Genomic DNA, 12932 nt, shown 5'->3' on the forward strand with positions numbered 1-12932 from the left:
TCTCTGAGGCATACAGCAGGGCGGGTATCACTGCTGCTCTGTAGACCATGAGCTTATTGCTGGGTTTGAGGTCCTGGTCTTCAAACGCTCTCTTCCTCAGGCGACCGAAGGCTGCACTGGCACACTGAAGGCGGTGCTGGACTTCGTCATCAACATCTGCCCTTGTTGGCTCCCGAGGTATGGAAAGTGGTCCACGTTGTCCAAGGCCTCGTCGTGAATTTTGTATCGTAAGAATACTGAAGCAAATACTCATGGGGAATCATGGGATATGGGGATCGGGCGGGAAAGTGGAGTTGAGGTCGAAAATCAGCCATGATATTATTGAATGGCGGAGTAGGCTCGAGGGGCCGAATGGCCGACTCCTGCTCCTAATTCTTATGTTCTAGGTGTGGTGCCGGTTCACTAGGAGGTCACGACGGACGAGGAGTTACAGCGATGAAGAGAGGCTCGAGCAATCAGGCCCTTTTTCAGCGGAATGAAGAAGATTGAGGGGAGACTTGGTGGAGGCCTTTAAGACATTTAGGGTTCGGATAAGGGTTGGATTGTCAGTGAGATGGCAATGAGTGGGCATAAATTTAAGACAATCACAAAAAGATTTAGAGGGGAGGCTGGAGTTTTTTATACGCAGAGCGGGGGTCAGAATGTGGAATACTCAGGAACCACAATTGAAACAGAGTCCAGCAATTAGGCAGCTGATTGAAAAAGAGGAATAGCAAAGGATACGCAGAAAGTGGGATTAGACTGGGTGGGATATTAAAGGGTACGGGGAGTGAGGGGGAGAGTGGGATTAGACTGGGTGGGATATTAAAGGGTACGGGGAGTGAGGGGGAGAGTGGGATTAGACTGGGTGGGATATTAAAGGGTACGGGGAGTGAGGGGGAGAGTGGGATTAGACTGGGTGGGATATTAAAGGGTACGGGGAGTGAGGGGGAGAGTGGGATTAGACTGGGTGGGATATTAAAGGGTACGGGGAGTGAGGGGGAGAGTGGGATTAGACTGGGTGGGATATTAAAGGGTACGGGGAGTGTGGGGGAGAGTGGGATTAGACTGGGTGGGATATTAAAGGGTACGGGGAGTGAGGGGGAGAGTGGGATTAGGCTGGGTGGGATAGTAAAGGGTGCGGGGAGTGAGGGGGAGAGTGGGATTAGACTGGGTGGGATATTAAAGGGTACGGGGAGTGAGGGGGAGAGTGGGATTAGACTGGGTGGGATATTAAAGGGTGTGGGGAGTGAGGGGGAGAGTGGGATTAGACTGGGTGGGATATTAAAGGGTGTGGGGAGAGAGGGGGAGAGTGGGATTAGACTGGGTGGGATATTAAAGAGTACGGGGAGTGAGGGGGAGAGTGGGATTAGACTGGGTGGGATATTAAAGGGTGTGTGGAGTGAGGGGGAGAGTGGGATTAGACTGGGTGGGATATTAAAGAGTACGGGGAGTGAGGGGGAGAGTGGGATTAGACTGGGTGGGATATTAAAGGGTGTGGGGAGTGAGGGGGAGAGTGGGATTAGACTGGGTGGGATATTAAAGGGTACGGGGAGTGAGGGGAGAGTGGGATTAGACTGGGTGGGATATTAAAGGGTGTGGGGAGTGAGGGGGAGAGTGGGATTAGACTGGGTGGGATATTAAAGGGTACGGGGAGTGAGGGGGAGAGTGGGATTAGACTGGGTGGGATATTAAAGGGTACGGGGAGTGAGGGGAGAGTGGGATTAGACTGGGTGGGATATTAAAGGGTGTGGGGAGTGAGGGGGAGAGTGGGATTAGACTGGGTGGGATATTAAAGGGTGCGGGGAGTGAGGGGGAGAGTGGGATTAGACTGGGTGGGATATTAAAGGGTGCGGGGAGTGAGGGGGAGAGTGGGATTAGACTGGGTGGGATATTAAAGGGTGCGGGGAGTGAGGGGGAGAGTGGGATTAGACTGGGTGGGATATTAAAGGGTGTGGGGAGTGAGGGGGAGAGTGGGATTAGACTGGGTGGGATATTAAAGGGTGCGGGGGTACGGGGAGTGAGGGGGAGAGTGGGATTAGACTGGGTGGGATATTAAAGGGTACGGGGAGTGAGGGGAGAGTGGGATTAGACTGGGTGGGATATTAAAGGGTGTGGGGAGTGAGGGGGAGAGTGGGATTAGACTGGGTGGGATATTAAAGGGTACGGGGAGTGAGGGGGAGAGTGGGTTTAGACTGGGTGGGATATTAAAGGGTGCGGGGAGTGAGGGGGAGAGTGGGATTAGACTGGGTGGGATATTAAAGGGTACGGGGTGTGAGGGGGAGAGTGGGATTAGACTGGGTGGGATATTAAAGGGTGCGGGGAGTGAGGGGGAGACTGGGATTAGACTGGGTGGGATATTAAAGGGTACGGGGAGTGAGGGGGAGAGTGGGATTAGACTGGGTGGGATATTAAAGGGTACGGGGTGTGAGCGGGAGAGTGGGATTAGACTGGGTGGGATATTAAAGGGTACGGGGAGTGAGGGGGAGAGTGGGATTAGACTGGGTGGGATATTAAAGGGTGCGGGGAGTGAGGGGGAGAGTGGGATTAGACTGGGTGGGATATTAAAGGGTACGGGGAGTGAGGGGGAGAGTGGGATTAGACTGGGTGGGATATTAAAGGGTGCGGGGAGTGAGGGGGAGAGTGGGATTAGACTGGGTGGGATATTAAAGGGTACGGGGAGTGAGGGGGAGAGTGGGATTAGACTGGGTGGGATATTAAAGGGTACGGGGTGTGAGGGGGAGAGTGGGATTAGACTGGGTGGGATATTAAAGGGTGCGGGGAGTGAGGGGGAGACTGGGATTAGACTGGGTGGGATATTAAAGGGTACGGGGAGTGAGGGGGAGAGTGGGATTAGACTGGGTGGGATATTAAAGGGTACGGGGTGTGAGCGGGAGAGTGGGATTAGACTGGGTGGGATATTAAAGGGTACGGGGAGTGAGGGGGAGAGTGGGATTAGACTGGGTGGGATATTAAAGGGTGCGGGGAGTGAGGGGGAGAGTGGGATTAGACTGGGTGGGATATTAAAGGGTACGGGGTGTGAGCGGGAGAGTGGGATTAGACTGGGTGGGATATTAAAGGGTACGGGGAGTGAGGGGGAGAGTGGGATTAGACTGGGTGGGATATTAAAGGGTGTGGGGAGTGAGGGGGAGACTGGGATTAGACTGGGTGGGATATTAAAGGGTGCGGGGAGTGAGGGGGAGAGTGGGATTAGACTGGGTGGGATATTAAAGGGTACGGGGAGTGAGGGGGAGAGTGGGATTAGACTGGGTGGGATATTAAAGGGTGTGGGGAGTGAGTGGGAGAGTGGGATTAGACTGGGTGGGATATTAAAGGGTACGGGGAGTGAGGGGGAGAGTGGGATTAGACTGGGTGGGATATTAAAGGGTACGGGGAGTGAGGGGGAGAGTGGGATTAGACTGGGTGGGATATTAAAGGGTACGGGGAGTGAGGGGGAGAGTGGGATTAGACTGGGTGGGATATTAAAGGGTGTGGGGTGTGAGGGGGAGAGTGGGATTAGACTGGGTGGGATATTAAAGGGTACGGGGAGTGAGGGGGAGAGTGGGATTAGACTGGGTGGGATATTAAAGGGTGTGGGGAGTGAGTGGGAGAGTGGGATTAGACTGGGTGGGATATTAAAGGGTACGGGGAGTGAGGGGGAGAGTGGGATTAGACTGGGTGGGATATTAAAGGGTACGGGGAGTGAGGGGGAGAGTGGGATTAGACTGGGTGGGATATTAAAGGGTGTGGGGAGTGAGTGGGAGAGTGGGATTAGACTGGGTGGGATATTAAAGGGTGCGGGGAGTGAGGGGGAGAGTGGGATTAGACTGGGTGGGATATTAAAGGGTACGGGGTGTGAGCGGGAGAGTGGGATTAGACTGGGTGGGATATTAAAGGGTACGGGGAGTGAGGGGGAGAGTGGGATTAGACTGGGTGGGATATTAAAGGGTGTGGGGAGTGAGGGGGAGACTGGGATTAGACTGGGTGGGATATTAAAGGGTGCGGGGAGTGAGGGGGAGAGTGGGATTAGACTGGGTGGGATATTAAAGGGTACGGGGAGTGAGGGGGAGAGTGGGATTAGACTGGGTGGGATATTAAAGGGTGTGGGGAGTGAGTGGGAGAGTGGGATTAGACTGGGTGGGATATTAAAGGGTACGGGGAGTGAGGGGGAGAGTGGGATTAGACTGGGTGGGATATTAAAGGGTACGGGGAGTGAGGGGGAGAGTGGGATTAGACTGGGTGGGATATTAAAGGGTACGGGGAGTGAGGGGGAGAGTGGGATTAGACTGGGTGGGATATTAAAGGGTGTGGGGTGTGAGGGGGAGAGTGGGATTAGACTGGGTGGGATATTAAAGGGTACGGGGAGTGAGGGGGAGAGTGGGATTAGACTGGGTGGGATATTAAAGGGTGTGGGGAGTGAGTGGGAGAGTGGGATTAGACTGGGTGGGATATTAAAGGGTACGGGGAGTGAGGGGGAGAGTGGGATTAGACTGGGTGGGATATTAAAGGGTGCGGGGAGTGAGGGGGAGAGTGGGATTAGACTGGGTGGGATATTAAAGGGTACGGGGTGTGAGCGGGAGAGTGGGATTAGACTGGGTGGGATATTAAAGGGTACGGGGTGTGAGCGGGAGAGTGGGATTAGACTGGGTGGGATATTAAAGGGTACGGGGAGTGAGGGGGAGAGTGGGATTAGACTGGGTGGGATATTAAAGGGTGCGGGGAGTGAGGGGGAGAGTGGGATTAGACTGGGTGGGATATTAAAGGGTACGGGGTGTGAGCGGGAGAGTGGGATTAGACTGGGTGGGATATTAAAGGGTACGGGGAGTGAGGGGGAGAGTGGGATTAGACTGGGTGGGATATTAAAGGGTGCGGGGAGTGAGGGGGAGAGTGGGATTAGACTGGGTGGGATATTAAAGGGTACGGGGTGTGAGCGGGAGAGTGGGATTAGACTGGGTGGGATATTAAAGGGTACGGGGAGTGAGGGGGAGAGTGGGATTAGACTGGGTGGGATATTAAAGGGTGTGGGGAGTGAGGGGGAGACTGGGATTAGACTGGGTGGGATATTAAAGGGTGCGGGGAGTGAGGGGGAGAGTGGGATTAGACTGGGTGGGATATTAAAGGGTGCGGGGAGTGAGGGGGAGAGTGGGATTAGACTGGGTGGGATATTAAAGGGTACGGGGTGTGAGCGGGAGAGTGGGATTAGACTGGGTGGGATATTAAAGGGTACGGGGTGTGAGCGGGAGAGTGGGATTAGACTGGGTGGGATATTAAAGGGTACGGGGAGTGAGGGGGAGAGTGGGATTAGACTGGGTGGGATATTAAAGGGTGCGGGGAGTGAGGGGGAGAGTGGGATTAGACTGGGTGGGATATTAAAGGGTACGGGGTGTGAGCGGGAGAGTGGGATTAGACTGGGTGGGATATTAAAGGGTACGGGGAGTGAGGGGGAGAGTGGGATTAGACTGGGTGGGATATTAAAGGGTGCGGGGAGTGAGGGGGAGAGTGGGATTAGACTGGGTGGGATATTAAAGGGTACGGGGTGTGAGCGGGAGAGTGGGATTAGACTGGGTGGGATATTAAAGGGTACGGGGAGTGAGGGGGAGAGTGGGATTAGACTGGGTGGGATATTAAAGGGTGTGGGGAGTGAGGGGGAGACTGGGATTAGACTGGGTGGGATATTAAAGGGTGCGGGGAGTGAGGGGGAGAGTGGGATTAGACTGGGTGGGATATTAAAGGGTACGGGGAGTGAGGGGGAGAGTGGGATTAGACTGGGTGGGATATTAAAGGGTGTGGGGAGTGAGTGGGAGAGTGGGATTAGACTGGGTGGGATATTAAAGGGTACGGGGAGTGAGGGGGAGAGTGGGATTAGACTGGGTGGGATATTAAAGGGTACGGGGAGTGAGGGGGAGAGTGGGATTAGACTGGGTGGGATATTAAAGGGTACGGGGAGTGAGGGGGAGAGTGGGATTAGACTGGGTGGGATATTAAAGGGTGTGGGGTGTGAGGGGGAGAGTGGGATTAGACTGGGTGGGATATTAAAGGGTACGGGGAGTGAGGGGGAGAGTGGGATTAGACTGGGTGGGATATTAAAGGGTGTGGGGAGTGAGTGGGAGAGTGGGATTAGACTGGGTGGGATATTAAAGGGTACGGGGAGTGAGGGGGAGAGTGGGATTAGACTGGGTGGGATATTAAAGGGTACGGGGAGTGAGGGGGAGAGTGGGATTAGACTGGGTGGGATATTAAAGGGTGTGGGGAGTGAGTGGGAGAGTGGGATTAGACTGGGTGGGATATTAAAGGGTGCGGGGAGTGAGGGGGAGAGTGGGATTAGACTGGGTGGGATATTAAAGGGTACGGGGTGTGAGCGGGAGAGTGGGATTAGACTGGGTGGGATATTAAAGGGTACGGGGAGTGAGGGGGAGAGTGGGATTAGACTGGGTGGGATATTAAAGGGTGTGGGGAGTGAGGGGGAGACTGGGATTAGACTGGGTGGGATATTAAAGGGTACGGGGAGTGAGGGGGAGAGTGGGATTAGACTGGGTGGGATATTAAAGGGTACGGGGAGTGAGGGGGAGAGTGGGATTAGACTGGGTGGGATATTAAAGGGTACGGGGAGTGAGGGGGAGAGTGGGATTAGACTGGGTGGGATATTAAAGGGTGTGGGGTGTGAGGGGGAGAGTGGGATTAGACTGGGTGGGATATTAAAGGGTACGGGGAGTGAGGGGGAGAGTGGGATTAGACTGGGTGGGATATTAAAGGGTGTGGGGAGTGAGTGGGAGAGTGGGATTAGACTGGGTGGGATATTAAAGGGTACGGGGAGTGAGGGGGAGAGTGGGATTAGACTGGGTGGGATATTAAAGGGTGTGGGGAGTGAGTGGGAGAGTGGGATTAGACTGGGTGGGATATTAAAGGGTGCGGGGAGTGAGGGGGAGAGTGGGATTAGACTGGGTGGGATATTAAAGGGTACGGGGTGTGAGCGGGAGAGTGGGATTAGACTGGGTGGGATATTAAAGGGTACGGGGAGTGAGGGGGAGAGTGGGATTAGACTGGGTGGGATATTAAAGGGTGTGGGGAGTGAGGGGGAGACTGGGATTAGACTGGGTGGGATATTAAAGGGTACGGGGAGTGAGGGGGAGAGTGGGATTAGACTGGGTGGGATATTAAAGGGTACGGGGAGTGAGGGGGAGAGTGGGATTAGACTGGGTGGGATATTAAAGGGTACGGGGAGTGAGGGGGAGAGTGGGATTAGACTGGGTGGGATATTAAAGGGTGTGGGGTGTGAGGGGGAGAGTGGGATTAGACTGGGTGGGATATTAAAGGGTACGGGGAGTGAGGGGGAGAGTGGGATTAGACTGGGTGGGATATTAAAGGGTGTGGGGAGTGAGTGGGAGAGTGGGATTAGACTGGGTGGGATATTAAAGGGTACGGGGAGTGAGGGGGAGAGTGGGATTAGACTGGGTGGGATATTAAAGGGTACGGGGAGTGAGGGGGAGAGTGGGATTAGACTGGGTGGGATATTAAAGGGTGTGGGGAGTGAGTGGGAGAGTGGGATTAGACTGGGTGGGATATTAAAGGGTGTGGGGAGTGAGTGGGAGAGTGGGATTAGACTGGGTGGGATATTAAAGGGTGTGGGGAGTGAGTGGGAGAGTGGGATTAGACTGGGTGGGATATTAAAGGGTACGGGGAGTGAAGGGGGAGAGTGGGATTAGACTGGGTGGGATATTAAAGGGTACGGGGAGTGAGGGGGAGAGTGGGATTAGACTGGGTGGGATATTAAAGGGTACGGGGAGTGAGGGGGAGAGTGTGATTAGACTGGGTGGGATATTAAAGGGTACGGGGAGTGAAGGGGGAGAGTGGGATTAGACTGGGTGGGATATTAAAGGGTACGGGGAGTGAAGGGGGAGAGTGGGATTAGACTGGGTGGGATATTAAAGGGTGCGGGGAGTGAAGGGGGAGAGTGGGATTAGACTGGGTGGGATATTAAAGGGTGCGGGGAGTGAGGGGGAGAGTGGGATTAGACTGGGTGGGATATTAAAGGGTACGGGGAGTGAAGGGGGAGAGTGGGATTAGACTGGGTGGGATATTAAAGGGTGCGGGGAGTGAGGGGGAGAGTGGGATTAGACTGGGTGGGATATTAAAGGGTGCGGGGAGTGAGGGGGAGAGTGGGATTAGACTGGGTGGGATATTAAAGGGTGCGGGGAGTGAGGGGGAGAGTGGGATTAGACTGGGTTGGATATTAAAGGGTGCGGGGAGTGAGGGGGAGAGTGGGATTAGACTGGGTTGGATATTAAAGGGTACGGGGAGTGAGGGGGAGAGTGGGATTAGACTGGGTGGGATATTAAAGGGTGCGGGGAGTGAGGGGGAGAGTGGGATTAGACTGGGTGGGATATTAAAGGGTGCGGGGAGTGAGGGGGAGAGTGGGATTAGACTGGGTGGGATATTAAAGGGTGCGGGGAGTGAGGGGGAGAGTGGGATTAGACTGGGTGGGATATTAAAGGGTGCGGGGAGTGAGGGGGAGAGTGGGATTAGACTGGGTGGGATATTAAAGGGTACGGGGAGTGAGGGGGAGAGTGGGATTAGACTGGGTGGGATATTAAAGGGTGCGGGGAGTGAGGGGGAGAGTGGGATTAGACTGGGTGGGATATTAAAGGGTGTGTGGAGTGAGGGGAGAGTGGGATTAGACTGGGTGGGATATTAAAGGGTACGGGGAGTGAGGGGGAGAGTGGGATTAGACTGGGTGGGATATTAAAGGGTGCGGGGAGTGAGGGGGAGAGTGGGATTAGACTGGGTTGGATATTAAAGGGTGCGGGGAGTGAGGGGGAGAGTGGGATTAGACTGGGTTGGATATTAAAGGGTGCGGGGAGTGAGGGGGAGAGTGGGATTAGACTGGGTGGGATATTAAAGGGTGCGGGGAGTGAGGGGGAGAGTGGGATTAGACTGGGTGGGATATTAAAGGGTGTGTGGAGTGAGGGGAGAGTGGGATTAGACTGGGTGGGATATTAAAGGGTACGGGGTGTGAGCGGGAGAGTGGGATTAGACTGGGTGGGATATTAAAGGGTACGGGGAGTGAGGGGGAGAGTGGGATTAGACTGGGTGGGATATTAAAGGGTGTGTGGAGTGAGGGGAGAGTGGGATTAGACTGGGTGGGATATTAAAGGGTACGGGGAGTGAGGGGGAGAGTGGGATTAGACTGGGTGGGATATTAAAGGGTACGGGGAGTGAGGGGGAGAGTGGGATTAGACTGGGTGGGATATTAAAGGGTGTGTGGAGTGAGGGGAGAGTGGGATTAGACTGGGTGGGATATTAAAGGGTACGGGGAGTGAGGGGGAGAGTGGGATTAGACTGGGTGGGATATTAAAGGGTACGGGGAGTGAGGGGGAGAGTGGGATGAGACTGGGTGGGATATTAAAGGGTACGGGGAGTGAGGGGGAGAGTGGGATTAGACTGGGTGGGATATTAAAGGGTACGGGGAGTGAGGGGGAGAGTGTGATTAGACTGGGTGGGATATTAAAGGGTACGGGGAGTGAGGGGGAGAGTGGGATTAGACTGGGTGGGATATTAACCGGTGTGGGGAGTGAGGGGGAGAGTGGGATTAGACTGGGTGGGATATTAAAGGGTGCGGGGAGTGAGGGGGAGAGTGGGATTAGACTGGGTGGGATATTAAAGGGTACGGGGAGTGAGGGGGAGAGTGGGATTAGACTGGATGGGATATTAAAGGGTGTGGGGAGTGAGGGGGAGAGTGGGATTAGACTGGGTGGGATATTAAAGGGTGTGGGGAGTGAGGGGGAGAGTGGGATTAGACTGGGTGGGATATTAAAGGGTGCGGGGAGTGAGGGGAGAGTGGGATTAGACTGGGTGGGATATTAAAGGGTACGGGGAGTGAGGGGGAGAGTGGGTTTAGACTGGGTGGGATATTAAAGGGTACGGGGAGTGAGGGGGAGAGCGGGATTAGACTGGGTGGGATATTAAAGGGTGCGGGGAGTGAGGGGGAGAGTGGGATTAGACTGGGTGGGATATTAAAGGGTACGGGGAGTGAGGGGGAGAGCGGGATTAGACTGGGTGGGATATTAAAGGGTGCGGGGAGTGAGGGGGAGAGTGGGTTTAGACTGGGTGGGATATTAAAGGGTGCGGGGAGTGAGGGGGAGAGTGGGATTAGACTGGGTGGGATATTAAAGGGTGTGGGGAGTGAGGGGGAGAGTGGGATTAGACTGGGTGGGATATTAAAGGGTGTGGGGAGAGAGGGGGAGAGTGGGATTAGACTGGGTGGGATATTAAAGGGTGTGGGGAGAGAGGGGGAGAGTGGGATTAGACTGGGTGGGATATTAAAGGGTGCGGGGAGTGAGGGGGAGAGTGGGATTAGACTGGGTGGGATATTAAAGGGTGCGGGGAGTGAGGGGGAGAGTGGGATTAGACTGGGTGGGATATTAAAGGGTGCGGGGAGTGAGGGGGAGAGTGGGATTAGACTGGGTGGGATATTAAAGGGTGCGGGGAGTGAGGGGAGAGTGGGATTAGACTGGGTGGGATATTAAAGGGTGTGGGGAGTGAGGGGAGAGTGGGATTAGACTGGGTGGGATATTAAAGGGTACGGGGAGTGAGGGGGAGAGTGGGATTAGACTGGGTGGGATATTAAAGGGTACGGGGAGTGAGGGGGAGAGTGGGATTAGACTGGGTGGGATATTAAAGGGTACGGGGAGTGAGGGGGAGAGTGGGATTAGACTGGGTGGGATATTAAAGGGTGTGGGGAGTGAGGGGGAGAGTGGGATTAGACTGGGTGGGATATTAAAGGGTGCGGGGAGTGAGGGGGAGAGTGGGATTAGACTGGGTGGGATATTAAAGGGTACGGGGAGTGAGGGGGAGAGTGGGATTAGACTGGGTGGGATATTAAAGGGTACGGGGAGTGAGGGGGAGAGTGGGATTAGACTGGGTGGGATATTAAAGGGTACGGGGAGTGAGGGGGAGAGTGGGATTAGACTGGGTGGGATATTAAAGGGTACGGGGAGTGAGGGGGAGAGTGGGATTAGACTGGGTGGGATATTAGAGGGTACGGGGAGTGAGGGAAGAGTGGGATTAGACTGGGTGGGATATTAAAGGGTACGGGGAGTGAGGGGGAGAGTGGGATTAGACTGGGTGGGATATTAAAGGGTACGGGGAGTGAGGGGGGAGAGTGGGATTAGACTGGGTGGGATATTAAAGGGTGCGGGGAGTGAGGGGGGAGAGTGGGATTAGACTGGGTGGGATATTAAAGGGTGCGGGGAGTGAGGGGGGAGAGTGGGATTAGACTGGGTGGGAGATTAAAGGGTACGGGGAGTGAGGGGGAGAGTGGGATTAGACTGGGTGGGATATTAAAGGGTACGGGGAGTGAGGGGGAGAGTGGGATTAGACTGGGTGGGATATTAAAGGGTACGGGGAGTGAGGGGGAGAGTGGGATTAGACTGGGTGGGATATTAAAGGGTACGGGGAGTGAGGGGGAGAGTGGGATTAGACTGGGTGGGATATTAAAGGGTGCGGGGAGTGAGGGGGGAGAGTGGGATTAGACTGGGTGGGATATTAAAGGGTACGGGGAGTGAGGGAAGAGTGGGATTAGACTGGGTGGGATATTAAAGGGTACGGGGAGTGAGGGGGAGAGTGGGATTAGACTGGGTGGGATATTAAAGGGTACGGGGAGTGAGGGGGAGAGTGGGATTAGACTGGGTGGGATATTAAAGGGTGCGGGGAGTGAGGGGGGAGAGTGGGATTAGACTGGGTGGGATATTAAAGGGTACGGGGAGTGAGGGAAGAGTGGGATTAGACTGGGTGGGATATTAAAGGGTACGGGGAGTGAGGGGGAGAGTGGGATTAGACTGGGTGGGATATTAAAGGGTACGGGGAGTGAGGGGGAGAGTGGGATTAGACTGGGTGGGATATTAAAGGGTGCGGGGAGTGAGGGGGGAGAGTGGGATTAGACTGGGTGGGATATTAAAGGGTACGGGGAGTGAGGGAAGAGTGGGATTAGACTGGGTGGGATATTAAAGGGTACGGGGAGTGAGGGGGAGAGTGGGATTAGACTGGGTGGGATATTAAAGGGTGTGGGGAGTGAGGGGGAGAGTGGGGTTAGACTGGGTGGGATATTAAAGGGTGTGGGGAGTGAGGGGGAGAGTGGGGTTAGACTGGGTGGGATATTAAAGGGTACGGGGAGTGAAGGGGAGAGTGGGATTAGACTGGGTGGGATATTAAAGGGTATGGGGAGTGAGGGGGAGAGTGGGATTAGACTGGGTGGGATATTAAAGGGTGCGGGGAGTGAGGGGAGAGTGGGATTAGACTGGGTGGGATATTAAAGGGTACGGGGAGTGAGGGGGAGAGTGGGATTAGACTGGGTGGGATATTAAAGGGTACGGGGAGTGAGGGGGAGAGTGGGATTAGACTGGGTGGGATATTAAAGGGTACGGGGAGTGAGGGGGAGAGTGGGATTAGACTGGGTGGGATATTAAAGGGTATGGGGAGTGAGCGGGAGAGTGGGATTAGACTGTGTGGGATATTAAAGGGTACGGGGAGTGAGGGGAGAGTGGGATTAGACTGGGTGGGATATTAAAGGGTATGGGGAGTGAGGGGGAGAGTGGGATTAGACTGGGTGGGATATTAAAGGGTGTGGGGAGAGAGGGGGAGAGTGGGATTAGACTGGGTGGGATATTAAAGGGTACGGGGAGTGAGGGGGAGAGTGGGATTAGACTGGGTGGGATATTAAAGGGTGCGGGGAGTGAGGGGAGAGTGGGATTAGACTGGGTGGGATATTAAAGGGTACGGCGAGTGAGGGGGAGAGTGGGATTAGACTGGGTGGGATATTAAAGGGTGCGGGGAGTGAGGGGAGAGTGGGATTAGACTGGGTGGGATATTAACCGGTGTGGGGAGAGAGGGGGAGAGTGGGGTTAGACTGGGTGGGATATTAAAGGGTACGGGGAGTGAGGGGGAGAGTGGGATTAGAC

This window comes from Somniosus microcephalus, unplaced genomic scaffold (genome assembly GCF_052327205.1).
Source record: "Somniosus microcephalus isolate GS21.2 unplaced genomic scaffold, FLI_Smic_1.0 unresolved_chr7, whole genome shotgun sequence".
Lineage (NCBI taxonomy): Eukaryota > Metazoa > Chordata > Chondrichthyes > Squaliformes > Somniosidae > Somniosus > Somniosus microcephalus.